This window comes from Myodes glareolus, chromosome 10 (genome assembly GCF_982192425.1).
Source record: "Myodes glareolus chromosome 10, mMyoGla1.1, whole genome shotgun sequence".
Taxonomy (NCBI): Eukaryota; Metazoa; Chordata; class Mammalia; order Rodentia; family Cricetidae; genus Myodes; species Myodes glareolus.
Genome location: NC_142035.1, coordinates 16,958,682 through 16,977,864, shown reverse-complemented (window position 1 = coordinate 16,977,864; position 19,183 = coordinate 16,958,682). Strand labels below are relative to the sequence as shown.

Here is a 19,183-nt window from a genome sequence, read left to right as displayed (position 1 = left end):
CAAACATGTGTACAGACGATACAACATACAATGTAAGAGTAAAGAGAAAACGTGAAGACATGAGCAATTAGCCACCTCGGCACCAGCGATTTTGAGAAGCTGAATTTCTTCTTCTATTGGGAAGATTCTTTCTGTTCACAGGAGGGAATGTGGGGAGAGATGACTGCCACTAAGCAAGTGCCTTCTGAAAGCCAAATGGAAACCCTACTACTGTAGAAGCTGCCTAAAATATCACACACACACACACACACACACACACACACAGAGAGAGAGAGAGAGAGAGAGAGAGAGAGAGAGAGAGAGAGAGAGATTTAATGGGTCTACCGTGCAATAAGAAACAATACCCTTACTGAATATCAAATGCTAAAAACAAAGACTCCAGCCTCAGGAATGGGTTACCTCTTTTGTGTTTATGGCCAGTAAGGTCTAATAGATCCCCAAACATGAGAGATTACTGTCATAGATCTCGGTTACCCTCAAGAACTTGACCACAAGACTCTATTGCTGAAGATGCCACATATTTGAACCATAGAAGATAGAATCTTCAAGCTGGTGCTTGCATGGAAAATCCATTCATACTAGATATCGTTCATGGTGCTAGGAGGTGCTACCAGAGGAGACATGCGATCATTAGCCGTACTCAGCTGCAAACACTGCCAGCCAACATAATGAATGGTCTGACAATATATGCCCACTGGTGCTATAGCGCATGAATGCTCCATGTGTAACCAAACACATTGTGATTGGATTTAAGGCCTGCTCATGGGATAGAACTCATACCTGGTCACCGCAATAACGGCCCATACTGTATGGCTAGATAGCTCACTGGCCCTAGGGGAAAAGTAGTACTACTGTTCTGCCAGAGGGACGCAGTATTAAAAGGACCCCTGATGATGTAACCACCACACCACTAGATTAGTGCGTCTCTCAACATCACACAAGTCCCACTTGTAGACAACACAAAGGTCCATAAGTGGTCGTGAAACAGAGAATGAGAGCTTATAGTGTGTGTTCAGCTCTAAATGAAACAACTGTGTGACAGTCCTCCCTTCCAAGGCTTAGGGACCATCTTGGAAGAGCTGTGAACTAAGAGCCAGAGGCTGTGGACGGCTACAGTGTTGTGTAGACACAGGGGAAAACTGCATGAATGAACACCGTGAGGGTGACTGAATGCACCCATGTGACCTGCAGGACAGTGTTGTCTAGACACAAGGGGAAAACTGCATGTGTAAACACAGTGAGAGGGATGGGATGCATGCATGTGCATGCACGTGACCTGCAGGAATATAGGCAAATGAGGGTCAGGTGAGGTGGACATGAATTTCCACCCTAGATAAGGGGCAGCTGACTAATTGATAACTGCTAGGGGAGAGAGAGAGAGAGAGACAGAGAGACAGAGAGACAGAGAGAGAGCGAGCGCCCTGGCAGATGAACTATGCTCCAGGATACCTTACACCCCAAGAGTATTTGAACACCAGTACAATAACTGGACCTACAGTATGGAGGGAGGGAGAGCAAGAATCTGAGTGGGGAGGGTGAGAAGTGGTTAAATCTGGGAAGAGGTAAGGAAGGGGAGTAGATATAGTCAAATGACATTGTATGAAATTCTCTAAGAATTAATACTTTATTTTTAAGAACAAGAGCATGCAGCCACCTCAGCACCAGTCTTTCACGCTGTTGAGTTTCTTCTTCGGTTGTGAATAATCTGTATCAGAGGTCTCATTTCAAGGACCCCATTATTGGGAAATAATGAATAAAACTATTAGTCAGTGTGATGATTAAAAATATCATTCTTGTGAAGCAGCCCAAGAATACAGTTTAAAAAAACCACTGTTATTAACACATGAATTATGATTCCTGCTCAAAATACTTTAATGCCCTAATGCCCAGTACCTCGGGCTACCATTCAAGGAAAGAGATTGCTGCAATACAAATAGCTAAGGTGAGCAGTCATACTGCGGCAGGGTGGGCCCTAATCTAACATGGCGAGTGTCTTAACTTAGGAAGGCACGAAAGGCAGACACAGGACAACATGTACAGGCTAAGGAGTACATTGTTCCATGTATTAAGTTAGGCATTCCACTGATGGTCCACGAACCATGCAAAGCCAGGAAAAGAAAGAGGAAGGTTTCCTACCATACCCATATTTTGTAGTGAGTGTGGTCCCCAATATCTGGACTATGGTCAGGCTTCTTGTTCCCAAAACTATGAAAGGGTGACTGTTGTGTGGTAGGGCACTGGCTTTGATGATGCTGTGATTTCTAGGTGTAAACCCTAGAAATACAGTTTAATAAAAGACAGAAGTTGCTATGCAAGCCCATTCTGGGCAACACTCCTCTGCACTGGCTGTCACTGGGCAACTTAGCTCTGAGAAAGAGATCGTGCTGAGTTAAACTGACCATCAGACCTTCAAAGAGTCTGTGCTCTTCTGGCTCAAGGAGATTTGAAGTCTGGAGGCTTTGAGTCAAATTAGAGGCTCTAACACTGACTCTGAGGATGAAAGGCAACAACTGACAAAGAACAGGGTGGCGTCTGTGAGCCAAGCGTAGCTCCCCTCAGCCAGTCAGCAAAGGAATGGCTCTTCTGTCTCACCTGGGCCATGACCAGAATTCAGCCAGACACAGGGATGTATGAGGAGGCAGATGGCTGTCTGAAGTTTCAAGATGAGAATTCGGCCCACTGAGCACCTCAGTTTTGGCCTGGTGATACTTGAGACCCAGCATTCAACCACATTGTACCCCAACTTCTGGCCCAGAGACCTCTGAGATAAAGGACGTGCAACTCTCAGCTGCCAAGTTTGAAGTCATTTCTTACAGAGCATGAGAAAACGAACACAGGAATGTACATCCACTGTCAAAAATTCTATGTGACTATTAAATTATAAATATGTCCAAGACCATAAAAGAATACACAAAATGCTTGTGGGTGTAACATTACCTTAAAATATATAAAATAAAATGATACTCTCTTCTAATGGAGTATATGCCAAATTCCTATACAGACAAATAACAGAAAAATTTCAGATGTGGCTGGGTGACAGGATTGTTAGTTTAAAGCTGTCTTTGAGCTAGAAAGATGCCCTAGCTGGTGAACTGTGTGCACAGATGTATGAGGACCTGAGATCCCATCCCCATCACCCATGAAAGAGTCGGGCACAACAGTGCACATATGTAATCCCAGCTCAGGAGAAACCGAGATGAGAGGAACCTGGGAGTTCACAGGGCAGCCAGCCTAGCAGAATTAATGAGCACCATATTCAGTGAGAGACCTTTCTCAGGAAAGAAAAGGTGGGATAGATGAATGATAGAAGATGCCTGGCATTGACCTCTGAACCTCCCTCACACGTGTACACCCCCCCACACACACACACATACAACATATACATACACATGCACACAGATCTGTCTTTAGTCTTCTTATATCACTATAGGGTCATGAAGATAAGAGCTGTTTATGGTCCCTATGGCTCTTCACGTTTCCATTCATTCACCAAGACACGAAGTCTTCATAGTCATATTTTAATAACTTTAATAACCAAAGCAAGTTGGAATCTAGCATGCCTGAGTTCACCTGGGCAACGTATTAATCAGGCTGACAGTGACCTGACCTGTTAGTGACAGCTCCCTGCAACATGGCACCACATGGCACAGCACACAGTTTCTGTCCCCTCTGTATTGCCAACTTGACCTACTCATAGATGCTGGTTGCAGCACCCCCAAAGAAGAAACAAGAGGTAGCAGCAACTCATTTTCAGGTTAGAACACTGAAACTCTCTTTTCCTCTTTGTCAGGATCACTACAGGGTTCCAGGCTGTGGCTGTTCCATAATTTTAGGCTATGATAGGACTTATATATACCGATTACCAAGGCATATGGACAACAATCAAAACTTTCTCATCTCTGACTTTGAGTCTTTGTCACTGTTATCTACTGTATCTTGCTACATTAGTGTCCATGTGACACTTCTCCTTCCTAAAGAGGGGGATGAGACTAAGATGATAGCCTCGTTATCTGAAATCTACAAAGCTGATAGGGACAGGACATGCAGTTCAGGTGGACTAGAGTTCGTGGTGATTATCATCCTTTGCGCGTCCCTTCCCAACTCGGCTACTTGATGCCTGGATAATGTGATATTAGTAGTGGTAGAAGCAGAGATGTGACAAGAGTCCCACTTCACAGCAAGGTGCACAATAGGCCACTTGTCACCTGCACTCATAAGTCGGGGAAAGATGGGAGACATCAACTATAAGGACACTTGTGTAGAAAGAGATGCATCATTAGGAAAGAGCCTGAATGTCATCTTGGCCTTATGAAGAGCTTCCCATTGCCCAGGTGTCATTGTGCTTTCTTCTCGAGTCCCGGGAAACAGGCTGCAGGTTTGGCACAGGCTGAAAATAGGCTTAGTGTCCTACTCTGACTTGCCAGGTGCAGATTCTCCATTATTTGAAGAAAGAAAACAGGACACAGCAGCCAAAAAGAGGCCCCTTCTGAGAACTCTGCATACTCAGGGTCAGGCTCATTATATTGTTCTAATGACTTAAGGATGCAGGGAGTGGTGGTTTGAATAAAAATGGCCCCCATGGGTCCATAGCACTAGTAGGAGATGTGACCTTGTCAGAGTAGGCGTGGCTTTGTTGAAGGAAGTATATCGCTGGGTGTAGGCTTTGAGGTCTCAGTTCCTCAAGCCAGGCCCAGTGTCACTCTCTCTTCCTGCTGTCTGCTGATCTGAATATAGAAGCCTCAGCTACTTCTCCAGGACCACGTCTACCTGCACGCCACCATGTTTCCCACCATGATGATAATGAACTAAACCTCTGAACTGTGAGCCAGCCCCAGTTCAATGTTTTCCTTTGTAAGAGTTGTCATGGTCATAATATCGCTTCACAATGATAGAAATCTTAACTAAGACACAGGGTGAGACAATAGGTTCAACCCGGCCCTTCTCACATTCAGGGCACCCTGGGATCTGTACCATTCAGTTAGGATGCCTGGATTTAAGCCCACATCTGCAACAGGACACAAGAAGATTGGACCTCTGATCCATTCATTCCTATCCATGGCATATGGTAATGAAAAGGTTTGACCTAAGGTAAAGTTCATCTTAAAGATTCAATGATCACACTTTATACAAACCTACACTTGTTGATAGGCATAGTCATTGGAACAAGCCCTATGGAGAATACTTTCACAATATCTATCAAAAAATAAATGTCCAGGAAACGTAAACCTAGGAAATTGTGCTAAAGATATGCTTGCACAATAAAATGAGGTTTGGACATGGTAATATTTTTTTGATTAAAAAATGTATAGAAACAATCCAATGGCTACCCACAGAACCCAGGTAAACAAATGAAGGTCTATCCATACACTGGGATTTTCTAAATTTTAGAGAGAACAGGAAACTTAATATGGCAGAAAGATTACCAGACACATTAAATGAGAAAATGAGATATAAAGAGTTTTGGAATATTCTTAATTTGATCAAACAAGCAATAAAATGGAGGGACTTTTAATTGCATTGTGGTATATGTGTGTGTATGCCACAAATATATCTTGAAGCCAAAGGACAATTTTCAGGAATCAATTCTCTCCTTCCAATATAAGTTCTGAGGATAGAACTCAGGGCATCAGTTTTAAGTAACAAGCAGTTTTATCCATGAGTCAAAGAATGAGAATTTGATTAATGTATATATGAAATGCCTCAGGAAAGATAACAAAAATGAGACCACCAGGAATCTTCAGGAAGACAAATGTGTTACTTGGATAAAGCATGGGCAGAGGAATCTCTAGTGTATATTTTTTAACACGGCATTTGATTTTTAACCATATAATAATGTTAATAATAATAACAACATATTAATAAAATATATTGCATAAAAAACAAACAAAAGAGAATAACATTATATTTACTTTTAAACTCCTTACAGCAAGAATTGGAGTAAGATTCAAAAGTGTGTTCCGAGGGTTCTGAAAACTGCAACATTCTCTTCTTGGCACCTAGTACAGGCATCTCAGGGATGGCTTTTCTTTCTTCCCCCTTCTCAAGGCATATTATGTAATTTTGTACAATTTGCCTTCCCATCATCCTCTGTTCTCCAGTATGGCTATGTCTTATATGATACTCTTAGATTTTTTTTATTTTAAGGCATATTGATGAATGTAGAAATAATAAAAATGATCTCTACAAAGGAGTAAGCAGGAACGGTATCTAAGCAGAGCTCCAGTCTGCATGTATCTGTTGAACACCGTATTGCCTTCTCAAGGTCTCAATGAAGGTCTCCACTAGATCAAAAGTAGCTATGAAATATGTGATATCACCAGCTCTATCTCTCATGGTGTTATATTTTTAGGATTCTAAGCAGCTCAGAGAATAGGGAAAAAAACCAAACAAGATTCACCCCAGACCAGGTACCAGATATGTACTGCTTGCTCTACTGACCAAGAGATCCATCCTAAATGAATCAGTCAGCTTCCAGATGGAATCATGATTTGGGTCACGTCAACACATATTATTTATTTACCAATTCTGTGGCAGGTGTTCTACTAGAAAATGGAGGTACAACTATAAACAGGACACAATATCACCTTGATATAGCTCACGCTGTAGCATGCAGAAGGTGAAATGATGACTTTAATCTTCTTTATGCGAGGACAAGGACTTATTGCATATGGCCACGACTGGTTGACTGGCACTAGACTTGATCTCCTGACAAAACAATTAATAAGTTACAAATAAACTGAGTTTTAATTTTTCAACATGAGATTTTGGTCACTAGTCGAAGAAAAATACAGGTGCGTCAGCGTTTATCATGACTTCCTACCTGGGGAAATTCTCTAGATCCAATACAGGCAGGCAGTGTTCAAGCACAGAATGGCAGTCTTACTGCACTGAGGAGGCCTGATGGAATCTGAGAGATAATGCTTTAGAGGCTGGAATTTATGAGACTAGACACCAGAGAACACGTGAGGGATTTCTTTGCCAGTCTTTAGACAGAGACTGGCCTGCACGTAGGCAAAACAAAAAATAAAAAAATAAAAAACAAAAAACAAACAAACAAACAAAACAAAACAAAAACTCTACTATCAGGTCTAACAAAGAGTAAGTCATGGAGACTTGAGAACTAAACAGAAAGATCAGAAGTTACACAGTACTGGGGAGCATTGCAAGCATGCCCGTTCATTCAGTGGAGACCCCAGCTGAGGCTCAGAAAGAACAAGTCACAGGCATGGGCACCATGCCTGAAAGTAAGGACCACACGTGCGAATGACTGACAAAACTGAAATAGATACATCCAAACAAGAAGAAAACAGCCTTGACAGGTTCAGGAGGACATGCCAAGCAATTTAACTGCCTGCCAGGATACAATTCAATACCCTTTAAAGAAAATTGACATAATTCAGACTGCCGAGAGCATACTGTCTGGGTTCCTTGTGAAGAAACAGGATGTAAAATAATAGTAAACAAAAACACTGAGACATGAACAGTCCCCCATGATGATTGAGAAGTTATAATCTGCCAACAAGAACATTAAAATAACTATTATAGATATAATGAAAGAGTGAGAAGAAATTCAAATGATGAAAGAATAAACAGGGAGTCATAGGAGAAGTAGAGAAGGTAAAATGGGTGGATGGATGGGTGGGTGGGTGGATGGATGGATGGATGGATGGGTGGGTGGATGGATGGATGGATGGGTGGGTGGGTGGGTGGGTGGGTGGATGGATGGATGGGTGGGTGGATGGATGGATGGATGGGTGGGTGGGTGGGTGGGTGGGTGGATGGATGATACAATTTCATCATGAAAATGTGCCAAACTCAAAACAAAAAAGTTTGCTCTGGGATTAATGGCACTTCATCACAACATCAAAAACTTAGTAGAAATGACCAAATCTGACTACCAATTGGGTAAAGGAAGATTAAAAATTAAAGAGTTAATGAGACTCAAGTTGTCAGGCAATACCATGTGGTCTAACAGTACAGTTGTCTAGTATTTACACATGTCATAAAGATAAGCTTAAAAAACACAGGTAGAAGGAGGATATAAATAAATAATAGGGTACAGACACAATATTGGTAGAGCACTGGCCTAGTGTACACCATAGCACAATGGTTTCTATTCGTAGTTCATAAACTAAAACAATAAAGAAAGAGAGAGGGGGGAGAAAAAGGGAAGAAGGGAGGAAAGAAGCAAGGAAGCACTACTGGCAAGCTAGGTATATCAACATCTGTCAGTGGTTTCAAATATTTGGGAAGCTGAGGCAGGAGGATCACTTGAGCCTTAGGATTCAAGAACAGCCCAAGTTCTTCAATCAACAAAATGGTTCAGTAGGTATAGGAGCTTGTTACCAAACTTGACAACCAAAGTTGAATGCCCAGAACCCACATGGTAGAATGAGAGCACTGAAGCCCAGGAGTTGTCCTCTGACTTCGATAATATGTACACCATGGCATGTATACACACATGTGCATGCACACACACACACACACACACACACACACTATAAGCAAATATAGTATTTTTTACTTTTTTATTGTTTTTATTGAGCTATATATTTTTCTCCATTCTTCTTCCTTCCTTTCCAAACCCTCCTACCATCTCCCATGATTCCCATGCTACCAATTTACTCAGAAGATCTTATCTTTTTCTACTTTCCATGTAGATTAGATCCATGTATGTCTCTCTTAGGGTCCTCTTTGTTGTCTAGGTTCTCTGGGGTTATGAATTGTAGTCTGGTTTTTTTTTTGCTTTATGTCTGAAAGCCACTTATGAGTGAGGATTATATTTGTCTTTCTGGGTCAGGGTTACCTCACTCAGTATGATCTTTTCTAGATCTATCCATTTGCCTGCAAACGTCAAGATGTCATTTTTTTCTGTGTAGTACTCCATTACATAAATGTGCCACATTTTTTATCCATTCTTTGGTAAGGGCATTTACCTTGTTTCTAGGTCCTGGCTATTACAAACAATGCTGCTCTGAACATAGTTGTGCACATGTCCTTGGGGGGTATGATTGAGCATCCTTTGGGTATATACCGAAAAGTGGTATTTCTGGGTCTTGAGGTAGATTGCTTCCTAATTTTCTGAGCAATCACCATACTGACTTCCAAAGTGTCTTGGCATAATAGTAAGATCCAATCTCTATACTAAATTAATTCTTTTAAAATAAAGTCTTGATGGATGAAAAGTTATGTCACATTCATGGATTGTAAAATTAAATTTCAGTAAATGAAAAGTTATCTCAAAATTCTTATATAGAAAATGAAAATTTTGGTCAAAATCCTAAAAGTTTTTTTTTCTTTTTAAATAGGTTGACACACTAGCCAACATGCATAGAGAGGTACAAAGTACCCAAAACTGTGGAAACAAAACTCATAAAGAGAGTTTGGGGGTCAGGACAGAAGCATGACACCTTTCACTCATGTTTATCATGACTCTAATGCTGCTCTCAATACTGAACTGTCACAAGGAGAATGGGCCCATTTGTTCCATCCAGACTGCCCAGCTAGTTTACACCAGAAATAATCACACAGAAACTGTATTCATTTAAACACTACTTCGTCCATTAGCTCTAACTTCTTATTGACTAATTCTTACATCTTAATTTTACCCATTTATATTAATCTGTGTATAGCCACGTGACTGTGGCTTACGGGCAAGATTCTAACCAGCGTCCATCTCAGGCAGAAGATCCATGGTGTCTGCCACCCTGCCCTTCTTCCCAGCATTCAGTTCTGTCTACTTCACCTACCTAAGTTCTTTCCTATTAACTAGGCCAAGACAGTTTCTTTATTCAACCAATGAAAGCAACACATAAACAGAAGGACCTCCTACACCACTGACCTCTTTAAGTCCATATTCAGCAGGATGCACCTTGTTTACACTTCTGTCCTTCGCATAAGAATCTTAAACTATGGTAGCTGTTCTTTTCAGAACAGAGATCTGCGATGGGCTGGTTCACAGCTTGACTAGAGATAGGATGCCAAACTCAGTCACTATCTGCCAGTGTCTAGCGAACTCACAGATATGTGAGAGAAAATAATTAGTTGCTATTTGGCTTTGGGATGTAGATAGTCTTAGATTTCACATTAATTTCAAAATGTAAGATAAATTTATAATAACCAAGTCAAATGAGTTATCAAAACATTAGTAAACAAAGCTATCAACAGAAAGGGATGGGGAATCTAGCTATGAGCCCACACATTTACAGTCACATAACATATTGCAAAAGTACAATTACAACGACTTGCAGAAACACAATACTTTTGTAATCATACACTACCAGCTGATATACATATGGGTAAAATGAGCCATCATCTCCATTAACACCTCATTCAGAAAAATTAACTTCAGACATATTACATGGGCTTATGTGTGGAACATAGAATAATGTATCTTCTAAAATACAACAAAATTGTTAATCTCAAGGAATAAAATTCTCTTTCAAATGTGACAAAAACAAATAAATGCAAAATTATAGCTAGATGTCATTAAAGTGGTTATTTTTAAAACATGATCTCATATATATCATAGATAAGAGATTGATAGATAACCCCCATGTATGTCTATGTTAAGGTGTTCAACTCAGTAGTCTTCAGAATAATGTAAGATAAAACCACAAAGAATTATCCCTATACACCTAATATTAGAAGAGTAAACATTACAAAACTGTCAACAATAACCCAGTTTATTGGCAGAGACTGCTTGTTCATTTCCCAGATGTTCAGAAATAGTCACACAGAAACTGTATTCATTGCAATACTGTTTGGTCAATAGCTTAAGTGTATTTCTAGCTAGCTCTTACATATTAAACTAGCCCATTTCTATTAATCTGTGTATTGTCATATGCTTGTGGCCTACCAAGAAGGTTCCGTCCAGCGTCAATCCCCTGCGGTGGCTACATGTTGTCTCCCTGACTCTGCCTACTTTCTCTCTCTATATATATCTTTTCCAGCCTGACTATGTTCTGTTAAGCCATTGGCTGCAAGCCCCTTATTTATTAACCAAATGGCAATAAAACATATTCATAGCATACAGAGGAGAATCCGACATCACCATTCCATCTGCTAGTACCTGTTTAACTCAAAGAATAGCTCTACTCCAGGTTATACAAAGAAGTGGAGTATAAATACTATGCATAAAAACACACACAGAGTGATCAGAATAGCAGGTTTCATTACAATAGGAAGCAAGGCAGTTCTTAAGAAGAAAATACACACATTTTATATATCCATATAAGGCCATACTATGTAAGAATAAAATAATGAATACTCAGCATAACACACACAATGAGTTGAACTCACAAATACTATTTTTAATGCAAAAAGTCCAGAAACATACACTCTGTGGTTCTAATTATATAAGATTCAAAAACAGAAAAAGGAACTCTAAAAAAAATCCCAAAGCCATTGAGAATGAGAATTAATAATGCAGAAGGCAGGCAAGAAAGGTTACTAGGCACTAGTAATATACCACATCTTGGTTGAGTGTTCTCCATGTCTGTGTATCCACTCATGATTTATGCTTTTTTATGTATTTAAATGCTACTTTAAAATCAGTGTTTACCCTTATTCCTTCTAAAACCCATTGCAAGAATCTAGCTGAGGGCTGGCAAGTGTCACTGTAAGGATCGTGGTAAAGATAGTGAAGGATTTAGTCTAGAAAAAGGAGATATATTGCCAGGTCCAAATAGATTGATTCGATGTGGGGATGACGTGAGTTGGAACTTAAAATTAATCTCAGATTTCTTTCTGGTATTAGAGGTGAAATAAATAGGGAGATCATTAATAGAAATCAAAACCTATAAGAAGAGCAGGTTTAGCTGGAGGTGCCTGTGGTCATATGCAAGAATATCTCTGGCACATAATTAATTGGGAATTTGGTGGAATTGTCTGAGCAAGAGAGATGGCTATGAAAGTCATCAGCATCTCTAGTCATAATTAAAATAATGAGACTGGATAGGATCTGTTATAGAAATAACATGAAGCAAGGAGCATCATCAAATGCTGGTATGTGGCCGGTACTCTGGGGACCTGACATTTGAGAGAGGAAACTATGCGCAGGGCAGACAAGTTTCAACTGTAAGAGACCAAAAGACATCAGTCATGGGGTCACAGCTCTAAAGGGATACAAAGAGTGATCTATGAACTTTATTTCTTCCTTGAAGGCACGGAGATAGATCTGAATCTCTGAGCCCTCATGCAAGTTATTTCTCATCTCTGAGCCTCAGTTTCTTCAATGCTACATTAGGGAATATTTAGCACCTATGTTGAAGGGTCTTGTGAGAACTAAACATAACAATACATGTAAAGTGCCTAGCAAACAGCAGGTAGTTGTGGACTACAGCCTTCACAATCCTCACATTGATAACCCTATCGTTCTCAGAATGGGGGATACAGCGATGAGTTCCAGGCTAGGAATAGTGATGAAATCACTAGCTACCCCTGGGAGAAAGCAGAAAGAGAAGGCCTCAGGATTGCAGGACGATGAAGCCGCATGATATACCGACATAAGTAAGAACAGATATGGAAACAGATACTCTGATGAAGTGGTGGCTGCTGCATTGCAAAGGTGCCTCCCTACCACAGACATTCACTATGAGCTGAGAAGCCCTAGGAAAGAATCCTTATGTTTCAGACAACCAGTGCTGGTACAAGAGACACTGAAGAAACTGCAAACTTCATTCCTTCACCTGCCAACTATTTACTCCTTCATATTTGAGAAAGATAGCAAATTTCTATCAGGCAAATTGAAGTAATAAGTTTCTACCCTTGAAAAGGAAATATTCCTCTAAGATGTTGACAAAGAACAAAAAAGGAGGCTAATATAATACAGAGATCATCTCCTCTGGACCAAACTGTCAGCTTATGCGCATAACAAAAATGTGTTGTCATATCTCCCATATCATAATCAATGATAAAACTCACTATACGTATGTTTCTCTCTCTCTCTCTCTCTCTCTCTCTCTCTCTCTCTCTCTCTCTCTGTGTGTGTGTGTGTGTGTGTGTGTGTGTATTCAGTCTGAAAAGCTAAGTGACAAACTCAAGGTCATATGACAGTATCAGAGTCAGTAGTGGGAAAATAGATTCACATTTCCTAGAGAAATTGTGGAAGGAAATATGGGTGTCACAGATACACCAGCTGTTGTTGGAATTATAGAGAGCTCAATGAGGAAAATGCCATATGGATTCAAAAAGAAGAGGTTGACCAGAACTCCGGTATTACCCTGACATATGCACCCACAGCATTCTGGCTGCACAGGGAAAAGTCAGGAGTCTTACTTGCCTTCTCATTATCCACACATGGTTTCATCTTGAATGAACACAATTCATTCTAATGACCAAAGTTAGAATGGATTTTTGCCAAGCTTTCCTGAGTACACAGAATTGTCCTTCTGCACTGTCAAATTCCCAGATTGCATACTTAGCAGATGTTTTAAAGATATTTTGTCAAAATTGCATGTCATATAGGCACAGAATAATTTGTCTCAGGCATTTTTACATCTGGCTGACTCCAATCAAATCATCCAGGGATTAGGTAAAAACTTACAATTTTTATCAGTTTTAATTACTTAAAACAATTTCAATGGCCATTTAAATCTCTTCCACCCTACCCCCTACATATTCAACACAGAGTTGCAGAAATAATAGAGAACAGATGGCTGAAATATTTAAGACTCTGATTTTTTAAAAAACAAAAACAACCAAGAAAATATTTCATTTATTTTTTTTCAACTTAGAAGAAAACTTCTTTACAAGAAAAGAACATCTTTGCAATATCAAGCTTTACTTTAAAATACATTTCATCCAATCTTTACCAAAATGGAGGATTTCTCTCGGGGTTGATTGGGACTCCCTGGCACTCAGAGGGAACTCAGACATGCCTGGTACTAGTATAGCTATGCGTTGGTAAGTTGGCGTTCAGGAGCCTCCATACTTCCGTCTTAAGCAAGGAATCTGGCACAGCCAGAGTTGGATGAGTGTGTGTGTAGGCTTGAGCTCATACTCCGGCTCTACCATTGCAAATCTGATGAAGAGCACCCGGACTGGGCCTGATGTAAGCGGTACAGAATCCAGTTCTCTGAAGGGAGTTGAGAGTGTGCCCCAGGTGTTATGGTTGTTATTTAGCTTGTGTGTGTCCCTCAGTAAAGGTCATTTGTCAGAAGCACAGGCCTTGATGGAGGGGTATTGAGAGTTGTAGGGAAATGGTTAGATAATGGTTGGGAAAAGAATAGTTTTGGGGTTACACAAAGGGACAAAAGAACAAAAGGGAAAATAGTTCAGCTAGGTGATTTCTTTTTTTAAAAAAAAGATAAGCCAGCACCAGAACCAGGTGCAAGCAAATGACCTCTGTCCTTTATCCATGCTGTAGGTGGTAACTATGTTTCATCCCATTGGTAGGAACTGGACATCACAGTTGGGCATGATTGCCTAATCAGCACAGGAGGCTCAGGATACTTGAGCACTTGTCACCTTTGATAGGAAAAAAGTTTCTCACATCATTGATGATGTTGTAGGAATGGGATTATGCTGGTCTCAGGGAATGAACTGGTTCCTTTAAGAATGGATTAGTATATAAAGAACAAACAAACTAGCCCCTCTGCAATCTCTGACTTCCGGACTTAGCACGTCATCTGTCTTTGCTATGTCCCTACCATGCTGATAGTCACCACGAGAGCCGTTCAGAAGCACGTGTCCAAATCTCACGTTTTTAGAACTGAACTAAATGAACTTTTCTTTTTCAGTTCAAACTTCCTCAGCACCAGGTATTTGTTACAGCAACTGAAGCAGACGAATATGGTGGGAAAGGAAGGGCCTGCTGGGAGGCTGAGCCTCGGTGCCTCTGAGGCCGTCATGCCCAGGATTCCTTCTGAAAGGAGAGACTGTGAAGGAGGGACTAGAAGTCTGAAGTAGAAAAGCCCAAAGCTCCTGATGGAAACCCGGATAAAGCTACCTCAAGACTTCCTTCTGGCACCCATGGAATGTTCCTCATGCTGTTTGGTGGTGGAGGGGGTTGCTAGAATTTACCCTAGCAGCATACTCAGCTATCGATCAAAAGTACAAGTCTTTAGGGTCCCCAGCTCTAGACCCAGCATACACCTCCATGTAGCTAACTAGTTGTGTGATGAGGACGAGCTACTAACTAGCTGTATGACCAGAACAAGCTGTTAACTAGCTATATGACCAGGACCAGTTGCTAACTAGCTGTATGATGAGGACAAGCTGCTAACTAGCTGTATGACCAGGACAAGCTACTAACTAACTGTATGCAGGATTAGCTGTATGACCAGGATAAGCTGCTAACGAGCTGTATGATGAAGATAAGCTACTAACTAATTGTATGCAGGACAAGCTGCTAACTAGCTGTATGACCAGAATGACCTGCTAACTAGCTGTATGACCAGGATAAGCTGATAACTAGCTGTATGACCTGGACAATCTACTAACTAAGTGTATGTAGGACAAGCTGCTAACTAGCTGTATGACCAGGTCAAGCCACTTAACCTTAATGAACTCAGCCTTCCCTAGCCCATTACTCTTTCTTATATAGTGTTCAAAATACCATAACTATAGTGTTTGGCACAGAAGTGCCAACCACAAAGAGCAGACTGTCCTCACCCATCCTTCAGTACCTCACAAACACTTCAGTGAGTGAGGAGCCTCCGGTGACTTCTCTGGTTCCCTCTTGTACATTGCACTAGTATCTCTCAACCACCCTGTCTAAATCACTTTAACTTAGTGACTGAAGACTCTCCCCTGTCACCATAACACAGATGAAGTCCTCTCTGATGTTAGGAAGGGCTCAGTCAGAGTTTGAAGGGTGATAAAGACCATCCCTCTGGGTAGAGACTGTCACATTGTTCATAAGCCTGTGTCTTCTCTGGGGCTGACATTCCCAGGTTCCCACACAGACAGATATGGCCACTGCAGCTAAATTCTGGTCACTAAAAAGTGAGTGTAAACACACTATCTTCAGGCTTTGCCTATGAAAGCAAACAATAGAAAACAAAGTGTCCCCTAAGCATGTGATGTAGCAGAGAAGATGGCAGAAGATGGGAAGACTGGTCCCTAAGTCTCCATATAGATAAAAGGCTACATTAAGTGGAAAACTGTCCCCCATTGTAACCAACATATTTGGCAATTTATTTATGTGATGCCAATTGCCTAAAGTAAGTATGCCTCCAACTTGAATGTGAAAACGGGATCACTTTGGAGGGATGGTATGACCACAACCTTCAAAGTCACTGCAGGCTTTCTGATTCTGGACATCTAAGGTTGGCCTCATGCCTTGGAGTTCCCAACTAAGTTCTCAGGTAATGCTGACACAGGGAACCCTTTGATAATGGCTGACTTTACCTAACAGGTTTACAATCATCGCTTACTGGAGTTAGTCTTGGGTAACTGGTGAACTTGGGTAGATAGAGAGGCTGCCTGGGACCCACACTGTTCACCCGCTCCGAGTCTTCATGCCATCCTTGATGCTCTGAGCGCACAGCCTGTCTACCTAAGAAGACACCTAAGAAAATATAAAACTGGCAAACGGTGACAAGCGTCAGATGAGAGTTCTGTGGGACAGAACTATTTATTGCATTTAAGCAAGCAGCACTCCCCCAAGGAGAGAGCAGGGTTCAAGCAACAGAGAGATGCGGCGTCTACAAGCATAAGAGGATCTGCTTTGACCTGGACAAAGAGACAAATACAACAGGGGTCTTAAAAAGAGATGATGAAGGCTGAAGCTAGAGCCCAGAGGCTACAACAGATCTTAAAGGAAGCACAGAGCCCTGGAAATAGGAGAATGGGGAGTTTCCAGGAACAGCGTGTTTAGGAAGCTGGCACTGAGGCTGGAGAGGAGGAAATGAAATGGAGGGTGATCGCTTGACTAGGGAGGATGCAGATGTAACTATGGACCTCAATGGTGTGAGTCAATGCAAGCTTAGAGAGACAGGCAGGGGGTACCTGGGAAATTCCCAGATTATTGACTCATTAGACTGAAAGACTAAGAGGAGAAGTCGTGATTTCCTGTCTGAACAAACAGGTACATATCAATTCAAGAGAGGGACAAAAACATGAAAGCAGGATGGGAAAAAGGGGTCAGTTGGAAGGCTGGGGATGTAAGGGTGATTGTTCTACACAGTCTGCTGGCTCTGATGATATTGGGGCTGTCATCAGAGCAATGAGGTTCCTATGTAACTCCTATCATGAACCACTTGCATGTAACATGAGGGCCGGCTTGTTGGGGTTTCTGTCCCGCCCAGTACCCCAACAAGCCAACAACTCCCAAGGAAAATCAATCACACAGAGAACTCTATGTTATAAAGCTGATTGGTCCATTAGGTCAGGCTACTTATTAGCTCTTATAACTTATGTTACACCACTATCCTTATCTACATTAGCCACATGGGCTCAGTACCTTTCTCAGTGTGACAGCTTACATGTTGCCTCTTCGGAGGTCTGCGCAGGAGTGGCAGAGGGAGTTTCCTCCTCCCTAGCCTTATCCTATTCTCATTGCCCCGCTTCTACTTCCTGTCTGGTTGACCCGCCTATACTTCCTGCCTGGCCAATCAGCGTTTTATTAAAATACATGATTGACAGAATACAAACAATTCTCCCACACCACTTGCATAAAAAGAAGACAGTTGAGCTCTGTGTATCCATGAAGGTTTTCCCTGTCCTCTCCTCTCCTCTCCCCTCCCCTCCCTTCGCTTCTCCTCTCCCCTCCCCTCCCCTCCCTTCTCTTCTCCTCTCCTCTCTTCTCCTCTTTTTTCCTCTCCTCTTCTCCTATTTCTCTCTCTCTCCTCTCTCCCTTCCCCTCCTACTCTCTCCCCACCCTCTCCTTTCCCCTTTCCACTCCCCTCCTCCTCCCTCTCCTTCACATTCGCATACACATACAGACATACTCCTCACCTCTCTCTCCTGGATTCACAGACACCTCCATCCATCTATCTATCCATCCGGTCAACCCATTGCACTCAGTCATTGAACTCCATTTAATCTGCAGCTGCCCAGCAGACCCACCTAACACACCTAACCCAATGACTAACCATTCAGAGATTACTTCCCAAATCCACAAGGCTCACAATTTTGTGTCTGTCTTCATGTCCTCCTAAGGGAGCCTTTGGAGGGCACCAATGCCACTTGTGTTGCCAGAGGGCCTGCTCTTCACCTTTACAGTACCAGCACTGTGTCCAGCCTCTTCAGAGGACCCTGGAGGACCTCTCACTTCCTGTCCTTGGTCTCCCTATCTCTTCTACACCCCCATGAAGCCTAGCGTTCCTCAAGCTCCTCCCAGACCAGGGGGCAGTATTTCAGATGTTGCTGGGCCTGTAAATCTCTTAGTGGATTTGGTAAAATCCCAATGCCACTTCACTGGACTGCAGAAAGATAATTTGACTTTTTAAACGAGCTCTAAAGTGAGACCAACAGTGCTGGCCCCAAACAAGTATCTGCGTACCCTTCGTCTCTAGTGCCTCACCCCTACTTCAAGGCAGCTTCACCCATGCAGCATACTGCCAGAAAAGTTCTTGCTTAGTCCAGGGCTAATTCCACTGGATGTTCACACTGGCCCCTCTGACTCCTGGAAACAGCTTCTACACTTGCCTTCTGATGTTGCCTCTGGTCTCCCTGAGCTTCTGACTTCCATTCTATGTTCATTCTAAGAACTTCTTCCACAAAAAGAGCGCTGACCAACTCTGTTTCCCCTTAGTCTGGCTGAGACTGCAATGCTTTTCCAATGTCCTCTGTAAGTCTTCGGGGATTTGGGTTTTGCCTGTCTACCCCATGACCAAACCTGGCATGTGCCACTGGCCCTAACAGCACTACCCAACAGAACGCTATGAAGTCAGCAATTGCTATGCAGCTATGTTTCCCTACGCAAGTGCTGCTTTCTTTTATGTTTAATGACATTTAATCTATTGAAAGTTGAATTTAAAGAGCAGCACATGGTCAGTGGGTACCATATTAGACAGCAAAAATCAATAGGATAAGTATCTCAGCGATAGGTCATCATATGCCAGATATTCCACTGAACTACAGTAAATTTTAACAGCTTGGCAAAGCAACCATGTAAAGGAGTAAGCACTAGTAGAAACAAAGCAAACTATTAAGATTCACATGGCCTGAGTTCGAGTCCCACCTTTGACACCTGCTAAATGAGTGACTTTCGCAAGTGCAAGTCTCAAGTTCAGCA

General features: G+C 41.8%; 1 protein-coding gene across 12 annotated transcripts in view; it reads right to left on the bottom strand.

Annotated features, from left to right (window-relative positions):
- Positions 1-19,183, bottom strand: part of Ptprt (protein tyrosine phosphatase receptor type T) — a 1,106,759-nt gene that overhangs the window by 633,352 nt on the left and 454,224 nt on the right. The window lies entirely within an intron of this gene.